Source organism: Mauremys mutica, unplaced genomic scaffold, assembly GCF_020497125.1.
Source record: "Mauremys mutica isolate MM-2020 ecotype Southern unplaced genomic scaffold, ASM2049712v1 001391F_np12_obj, whole genome shotgun sequence".
Taxonomy (NCBI): Eukaryota; Metazoa; Chordata; order Testudines; family Geoemydidae; genus Mauremys; species Mauremys mutica.
Window position 1 is genome coordinate 644 of NW_025423187.1, and position 8949 is coordinate 9592.

Sequence of the window (8949 nt, forward strand, 5' to 3'; positions counted from 1 at the left end):
ACAGTCTGTGCAGATGGGACCTTTCCCTCCAGTGCTGGAGGATTCGCCCTTCTCATCTACCATTGTCCCAAGCAGCACAGCGGGTGGGAATCTTAAACGTACCAAGGTGACTTAGGAGCAGAACCCCCCCCCCGACCTTCCATGCAATTGTCACTTGCCCCTCACTGAGCAGGAGTGAAACTGGTGCAGGGAGACTGGTGGGCCATATCCCCTCTGGGCATGAGCAAAGCAGCAGGGTGAAAAAATGATCATGAAGATGCTGAGGATTGAACCCAGGACCTTATACATGCAAAGCATGTGCTCAACCACTGAGCTACATCCCCTAGCAGGTTGTGTGTGCTATGGGTTACACTCAGAGCCCTCCTGTTTCCAGAGCATCCAGTGACCTATAAGCTTCACGAGAAGCCCGTTCCCCTCTCTGAGGACCAATCCTGCTCTCCTGGAGGTGACTTGTTCATAGGGGTCACTTTTCAGCAGGGCCAGATTCTATGTGTGGGGCAGAGAGAGTGGTTGCCCTGGTCTCAGAGTGCAGAGATACACTCAGCCATCTCCCCTGCATTGGATTGGCGGGGCGGCAATCCCCTGCTGCAAGGTCATAGCGGGGGATGCTGTGAGCAGCTCAACACCTCACCCTGGTGGCAGAAGTGGTGTGCGGAGCTCCAGGTGTTTCTAGGATCTGCTATTTCCACCTGCCTGTAAACTCTAGCTTTCCCCAGCACATTCACTGCGGTGCAATTGGGTCATTGTTTCCATGGATGAACAGCAAAGAATGGCGCCCAGTTTCCCTTCTATCGGCAGCAGGATTAGCCTGTGTCGGTGGTTAATGAGGTGGATCTAGTTGTAGATTGTTATTCGTTCCCCACCTTGACAATTCACACAGTCCCTTTCCCAGGCAGATTCCCAGCACATCAGTGATCCTGGTAGCAGGGTTGGGTCCTGAGATTTTCAGGGTTCTTTTCCCCTCCACCTGGAGTGAACTCAACTTTTTCCCCATCCCAGACAATCCATGAAATAACAACAGGGGCATAAAGAAAGAGGGGAGGGAACATCTCACGGCCAGGGCTGGATGTGCCCAGAGCCCCCTGCTTGTCCATTGTTTCCATGGAATTTGGCCCCCTGCTTTGCACAAGGGACAGAGAAAGATCTTGCTGTTCCTGTGTCTGTGCAAAGAAAATTGTGCTTCTGTATGAAAGAGAGGCGGGAAATGGCCCCATGATGGGGTAATAGCCTCAGGATTAAGAACAAAGGACAATGATGGGAAGGTTCACCAGGGCTGCCCAGAGGATTCCGGGGGCCCGGGGTCTTCGGCGGCGGGGGGCCCTTCCATTCCGGGACCCGCCGCCAAAGTGCCCCGAAGACCCGCGGCGGGAGCCCCCCGCCGCCGAATTACCGCCGAAGCGGGACCCGCCACCCGGTCTTTGGCGGTAATTCGGTGGGGGGGGGGGTCGTCCCCGCCGCGGGCCTTCGGGGCACTTCGGCGGCGGGTCCCGGAACAGAAGGGGCCCCCCGCCACCGAAGACCGGGCTGCGCTTCGACGGCGGCGGGTCCCGCTTCTCCCCCCCCCCCAGGCCTGGCCCCGGCCGCCGCTTCTCCCCCCCCCTTGGGCTGGCCCCGGCCGCCGCTTCTCCCCCCGCCCTCGGCCTGGCCCCGGCCGCCCTTTCTCCCCCCCCCTCGGCCTGGCCCCGGCCGCCGCTTCTCCCCCCCCCCACCCGCCTGGCCCCGGCCCCGGCCCCGGCCCCGGCCCCGGCTTCTTCCCCCCGGCCCCGGCTTCTCCCCGGCCCCAGCCTCGTCCTCCTACCGAGCGCGTCGCCGGCGGGGCCTGAGCTCCGTCCCGCTCAGAGCCGCGTGGTGAGGGGGCGGGGCTGTGAGCTCCACGCCGAGCGGAGGCAGCTGCCCCGCCCCCTCCCCACGGCGCTCTGAGCGGGGAGGGGCTCAGGCCCCGTTGGAGCTCCCAGCCCCGCCCCCTCACCACGCGGCTCGGATCGGGGCGGGGCTCAGGGGCTCGGCCGGAGTCTCGGCGCTTGATGCGCCGAGGCTCCAGGAGAGGGGCGGAGGCGGGAGCCTCCGCTCTTCTCTTGGGGGCCCCTGCGGAGCCCAGGGCCCGGGGCAAATTGCCCCCTTTGCCCCCCCCTCTGGGCGGCCCTGAGGTTCACAATTGACTCAGTAGTTGCATACAAAGGTGCACGTTTGGCAGTTACATTGGGAAATTCTGGCTCCTTCTCAGGCTCAGGTTGGCCACCCCGGTCTAGGTGTAGAAGTGACAACATTTAAACTTGAAAGAGGGGCCAATTTCGCCATCATTTCACACCTTTACACCCAAACACGATGACTTTCTGAATGAACCCTCCTCGTTCAGCCAGAAGATCTTGGGGTGGATGTAGGAGTCACTGGGTAAAATTCTCTGGACTCTGTTCTGAATCAGGTCAGAGCAGAGGTACCTAGTGATCTAGTCTGGCTGTAAAATCTATAGATCAACACCATTAATATGAAATTAATCCTCAGAAACAGCTGTTCCCCACCCAGACCCCAGCAAAGGACTCTCCAGGGAAGGGGCTGTTGAGGAAGGAAAGAAGGAAGACGTCCTTCTCCCCCTGGAGGAACTGGGCTCTGCGCTTTGGACAGAAAGGAGGGGAAGGAAATGGCCACACGATGGCAGCAGAACCTAAGAAATGAAACACAATAGGCTTATGTCCACACTGCAATGAAACACCTAGAGCTGCCCCATACCAGCTCAGGCTCCTGGGGCTTGGGCTGTGGGGTGGTAAATTTGCAGTGTAGACATCTCGGCTCAGGCTCAATACCAGGCTCTGATACCTCATAAGGCTGGGAGGGAGTGTAGCAAGTAAAAAAGGTAGAACGGCAGTGGAGTATTACCCTGGTCTCAATGGCATTTCTCCATCGGTCTGTCTGCTCTGGGGCAGGGACAATAACACGTCCTGCTGCATTCGTTATTTCAAAGGGTGGTTTAGGATTTTCATTCTCACACATGGTGCACGAAGCAGGACTCAACCCTCGGCATAAACTAAATGAGCTGCCCACAGATTCTGGCAGCCACAATGAGGCATTTGGTGTGAGAGCTCAGACCTGCCCCTGTCCCACAGGGACGGGGTCATCTGTGAGGGGACTGGGCCACTGACCTATCAGCTCCTAACTCCCAAACTTTCAGTAACTATCATCAGTGCCTGTGAGTGTAATTTAAACCATCAAAACAGTCATAGTGGGCTAGACCATAGTCTGGACTTCGGGTCTGGAAAAGAGCTGCCACAATCCATAGACCAGGTTGTTATATAACATGCACATGGATTTTAACCCTTCACATACAGTAATGGGAAAGTTCTTGGTTCAGGCTTGTAGCAGTGATGGAATAAACTGCAGGTTCAATAAACAGCTGGGATGGGTCATTCAGTCCTTTGTACAGAGCTTCAGTTTGTAGCAAAGTCTCTCCAGAGGTATGAAGCAGGATTGAAGACAAGATGGAGATGAGGCATCAGCCTTTTATAGTCTCTTGCAATGTGGTCTTTGCTTTCTTTGTCCCAAGGACACTCTGTCCAGCACGTGGCATAGAAAAACCTTAGAGTTCTGTCCATAGGCAGGTCCCTGCAGACCTTGCTGAGTTACAAGGCGTATCTGCCTTCTCTCAGTGGGTCAATTGTAGAGCTGATGGTCTTTAATGGGCCATCAAACAGCCTAGGCAGAACTGACACCAACTTGTCTGGCTGGGGTGTTTCCCAGAAGCAGAGCACAAATTTGAAATATGGACAGAACAGAGCCAATACTTATAACATCAACTACAAAAATGATACACATCTAGAGATGGCATCATTATAATCAACCAATCAGAACCTCTCCATAGACCCCTTACATGACAACCTTTCTACAATATTGGCTGCAAATATAGAACAGCGATCGCAACGGTGATCTATACAGTTACAGATTATGTCAATAACATCACAGGAGGTGACACGGCATCAGTGAGACTGATACTGGAATACTGCCTCCAGATTTGATGTCCTCATTTGAAAAAGATGTTGTGAAATTGGAGCTGGGGCAGCAAAGAGCCACCAAATGTCCTGAGGGCTGGAGAAAAATGCCTTCTAGGGAGCTATTGAAAGAGCTCAACCTGTCCAGCTTATCAAAAGAAGATTGAAAGGTGACTTCATTGAAGTGTTGAAGTGCATTAATGGAGAGAAAAGATTGGATAATAAAGGGCTTTTTAGTCAGCAGAGAAAAGCATAACAAGACCCAATGTCTGGAAGGTGAAAAGAGACAAATTCATATTACAACTAAGGCACAAAGATTCAACAGCGAGTATGATTGACCACAGGAACAAGCTACCAAGGAAAGTGGTGGATTCGCCATCTCCTGATGTCATTTCATGAAGACTAGATGCCTTTCTGGAATGTGTTTGCCCCAAAAGTAGCTCTTGTGTCATACAGGAGGCCTGTGATATGCAGGGGGTCAGATTAGATGCTCTAATGGTCTCTTCTGGCCATAAAGTCAACTCATTTCTGAAAAACTGAGTGTAGCATTGAGAGCAGCATCTGATGTTTTCCTGTCTAGCCGGCTTGCTGACTAGAACGAACGCTCCTTGATACGGGTGATCCACAGGGAGTAGCTCAAACCTCCAAAGTGGCTGGCTAGGGGCAGGACATTAGCGCAGCAAGGGAGGGGTGTGGCAGTGACATCACAAAGGCCTTTTGCAGGACCTCAGACCATTGGTCAAAGATTTTGGGGAGGTGGTGACCTCACAGAGAGATGCTGACATCAGCCAGGCAGGACAGGAGCGAGGGGCCAGGGAAACCTCAGAGACTCCTGTGGGTTTGCTTCAGCAAGTCTCATTCTCCGGGTCTCTCTTTGAGGACTGAGAGAGTATTCGGGTTCACGGATGTGAGTGCCAGGAGGAACCTCTTTCGAGTTTTCTCCTTCCCTTTTCATGATTTTACTAGAAAACAGCCATCCCTGTTTAGAAGGTAAGAGCCTCCTGGAGGTTTGAAACCTGTTCAGTCTGATCCATCTGGTGACAGTTGAATTCTAAGCATGGAAAACACGAGCTTAAGGAGACAGAAGTTTATTGCGCACCTGAGATTTTGTCCCTGAGAATCACTGGGGACATTAGGGTTTGTCCTTTTTGTTTCCCCTTTTCCTCCATCCATTCCTCTCTCCTTTCTCTTCATTTCTTGCTTGTTTTGTCCTTTCTCCTGTTCCCCTCCCAACACCAGGAGTGTGTGTGTGTGTGTGTGTGTTGCGGGGAGTGCTCTGCAGCTCCCACTGTGGGAGGTCCACCCAAAAATGTGGGGCTGAAATAGTGCTCGGGCAATGATCTCCACCAGTGACCTGGGCCATCCTTTGGGCTCTCTGGTGAGAACCCTCAGCCGCCTATCCTCAGTCTCTACCCTGATTGGCTGAGCAGGGGGTTATTGACAGGGAGGAGACTCAGGTCCTTGTTGTTCTCTTTTAAGACCAAGGAAATAAGTAAGAACCAGTTCTATGTTTGATGAATTTTGCTGCTTCTCTGCATTAATGGTCTCTGAGCAGTTCATGATTCTCTCTAACATTGCAGTTCTCCTCAAATACTTGCTGAATAATTCCTGTGCACTGTTGTTGGTCTGGAGCTCATCTGAGAGCACTTTATTCAGGTCATTCAGTGTGTGAAATTCAAGATCCAATGGTTAGTTTGGAAATCAGGGCTCTTGGGTCCTATTCCCAACTCTGCCACTGACTGGCTGTGTGACCTCAGACAAGTCAATTCTTCTTTCTCACATGTAGCTTCTCCCTCTTTCAAGTAGGGATAATAATGATCTGCTCCTACCTAGCTCAACACACTCACTCTTCCCCAACACACACAGTGTCTCTCCCCACACACACACACACACACTCGCCCCTGTCCTGCCTGGCTGATGTCAGCATCTCTCTGTGAGGTCACCACCTCCCCACCACCTTGGACCAATAGGCTGAGGTCCTGCAAAAGGCCTTTGTGATGTCACTGCCACACCCCTCCCTTGCTGTGCTAATGTCCTTCCCCTGGCCAGCCACTTTGCAGGTTTGAGCTACTCCCTGTGGATCACCCCACTCAAGGAGCGTTCGTTCTAGGCAGCAAGCCGGCTAGACAGGGAAACATCAGACGCTGCTCCCAATGCTACACTCGGTTTTTCAGAAATTATGGCCAGAAGAGACTATTAGAGCATCTAATCATATAATCATAGAATATCAGGGTTGGAAGGGACTTCAGGAGGTCAATTACTCCAATCTACTGCTCAGAGCAGGACCAATCCCCAACTAAATCATCCCAGCCAGGGCTTTGTCAAGCCTGAGCTTAAAAACCTCTAAGGAAGGAGATTCCACCACCTCCCTAGGTAACCCATTCCAGTGCTTCACCACTCTCTGAGTGAAAAAGTTTTTCCTAATATCCAACCTAAACCTCCCCCACTGCAACTTGAGACCATTACTCCTTGTTCTGTCATCAGGTACCGCTGAGAACAGTCTAGATCCATCCTCTTTGGAACCCCCTGTCAGGTAGTTGAAAGCAGCTATCAAATCCCCCCTCAGTCTTCTCTTCTGCAGACTAAACAAGCCCAGTTTCCTCAGCCTCTCCTCATAAGTCATGTGCTTCAGCCCCCTAATCATTTTTTGTTGCCCTCTGCTGGACTCTTTCCAATTTTTCCACATCCTTCTTGTAGTGTGGGGCCCAAAACTGGACACAGTACTCCAGATGAGGCTTCACCAATGTCTAATAGAGGGGAATGATCACATCCCTCGATCTGCCGTCAGTGCCCCTAATTATACAGCCCAAAATGCCGTTAGCCTTCTTGGCAACAAGGGCACACTGTTGACTCATAGCCAGCTTCTCGTCTACTGTAACCTCTTGGTCCTTTTCTGCAGAACTGCTTCCTAGCCATTCGGTCCCTAGTCTGTAGCAGTGCATGGGATTCTTCTGTCCTAAGTGCAGGACTCTGCATTTGTCATTGTTGAACCTCATCAGGTTTCTTTTGGCCCAGTCCTCTAATTTGTGTAGGTCCCTCTGTATCCTATACCTACCCTTCAGCTTATCTATCACTCCTCCCAGTTTAGTGTCATCTGCAAACTTGCTGAGGGTGCAGTCCACGCCATCCTCCTAATCATTAATGAAGATATTGAACAAAACCGGCCCCAGGACCAACCCTTGGGGCACTCCACTTGATACCGGCTGCCAACTAGACATGGAACCATTGATCACTACCCGTTGAGCCCGACGATCTAGCCAGGTTTCTATCCACCTTATAGTCCATTCATCCAGCCCATACTTCTTTAACTTGCTGGCAAGAATACTGTGGGAGACTGTATCAAAAGCTTTACTAAAGTCCAGAAATAGCACATCCATTGCTTTCCCCTCATCCACAGAGCCAGTTATCTCATCATAGAAGGCAATTAGGTTAGTCAGGCATGACTTGCCCTTGGTGAATCCATGCTGACTGTTCCTGATCACTTTCCTCTCCTCTAAGTGCTTCAGAATTGATTCCTTGAGGACCTGCTCCATAATTTTTCCAGGGATCTAGATAGACTTATGTGTAGTGCTGGGGAGGAGCCGGTGGTCGTGGTACATGTAGGTACCAATGACATAGGGAAGGGTAGGAGAGATGTCCTGAAAGCCAAATTTAGGCTGCTAGGGAAGAGACTGAAATCCAGGACCTCTATGGTGGCATTTTCAGAAATGCTCCCAGTTCCACGCGCAGGGCCAGGTAGGCAGGCAGAGCTTCAGAGTCTCAATGCGTGGATGAGACGATGATGTAGAGAGGAGGGGTTCACGTTCACGTTCATTAGGAACTGGGGAAACTTCTGGGATGGAAGGAGCCTATACAGGAGAGATGGGCTCCACCTAAACCAAAGTGGAACCAGACTGCTGGCACTAAACATTAAGAAGGTTGTAGAGCAGTTTTTAAACTAGGAGATGGGGGAAAGCCGACTGCTGCAGAGGAGCGTGTGGATCGGACACAGACTTCTCTTAGGGGAGAGTCTGATGATAGAGAATCTCCAGGTTATAGTCAGGAGCAGAGGAATGAGAAGTATAATGTAAGGGCCGGATCAGATGATAAACAGTCACATAAAAAAGAATCTGGCACATCAGAAAAAGGCAGGCTAATAAACAGGGACAAGTTTTTAAAGTGCTTGTACACAAATGCCAGAAGTCTAAATAATAAGATGGGTGAACTAGAGTGCCTTGTGATAAAGGAGGATATTGATATAATAGGCATCACAGAAACCTGGTGGACTGAGAGCAATCAATGGGACACAATCATTCCGGGGTACAAAATGTAGCGCCCCTCTCCACCTGATTACCTCCTTTACTGGCAATCTACTTACAGGTTCTGATGGACAGGTCTGGGTTCTTTTGGATCCCGCCACCCACTCAGTAGGGTGAATCTATTTTGGTTATGAAATTAGTTGGCGGTGCCTCCACCCCCCTCGCTCCTTCCTGGCAGAATCACCAGGGCAGCTTGGGCGGAAAATTCTAACTACAGAGGAATCCCCACTTATTTGCCAGATAGTTGGAGACTTCCAAGAAATAGCACAACACATAAAAATATATTCAACACAACAATTATATTAAACAGGCAACAAATACAACATAACAGGGGAAACACTATTTTTAGGGTCACCGGTGCCCACACTTAAAATACCCGTGTCTGGATGTAACAAATGCAAAACTGGTGTCCTGTTGGTACGCGTACTTTGCTGGGGCCCTGGATGACCTATACAATTCTCTGCAGAGGTGTAGCAGTGTGGCTGACTGGGTTCAGTACAGCCCAAAAGACCCACAAGTGGGAGGAGGTGGTGAATCCCTCCACAGGTGTAATAAGCGGTAAATTATAAAATCCTCAAACCCTCACTCCCTGGCTTGAGGACACAGTTCAGGGAGTAGAGGGTCTCCAAAACAAATACCCTGACTAACTAACTAAAGACAAGGCACTCACA

General features: G+C 51.1%; 1 non-coding gene across 1 annotated transcript; it reads right to left on the minus strand.

Annotated features, from left to right (window-relative positions):
- Nucleotides 1–251: 251 nt before the first annotated feature.
- Nucleotides 252–323, minus strand: TRNAA-UGC. Its single transcript has one exon. It is a non-coding gene; the product is annotated as a tRNA-Ala (tRNA).
- Nucleotides 324–8949: the final 8626 nt, after the last annotated feature.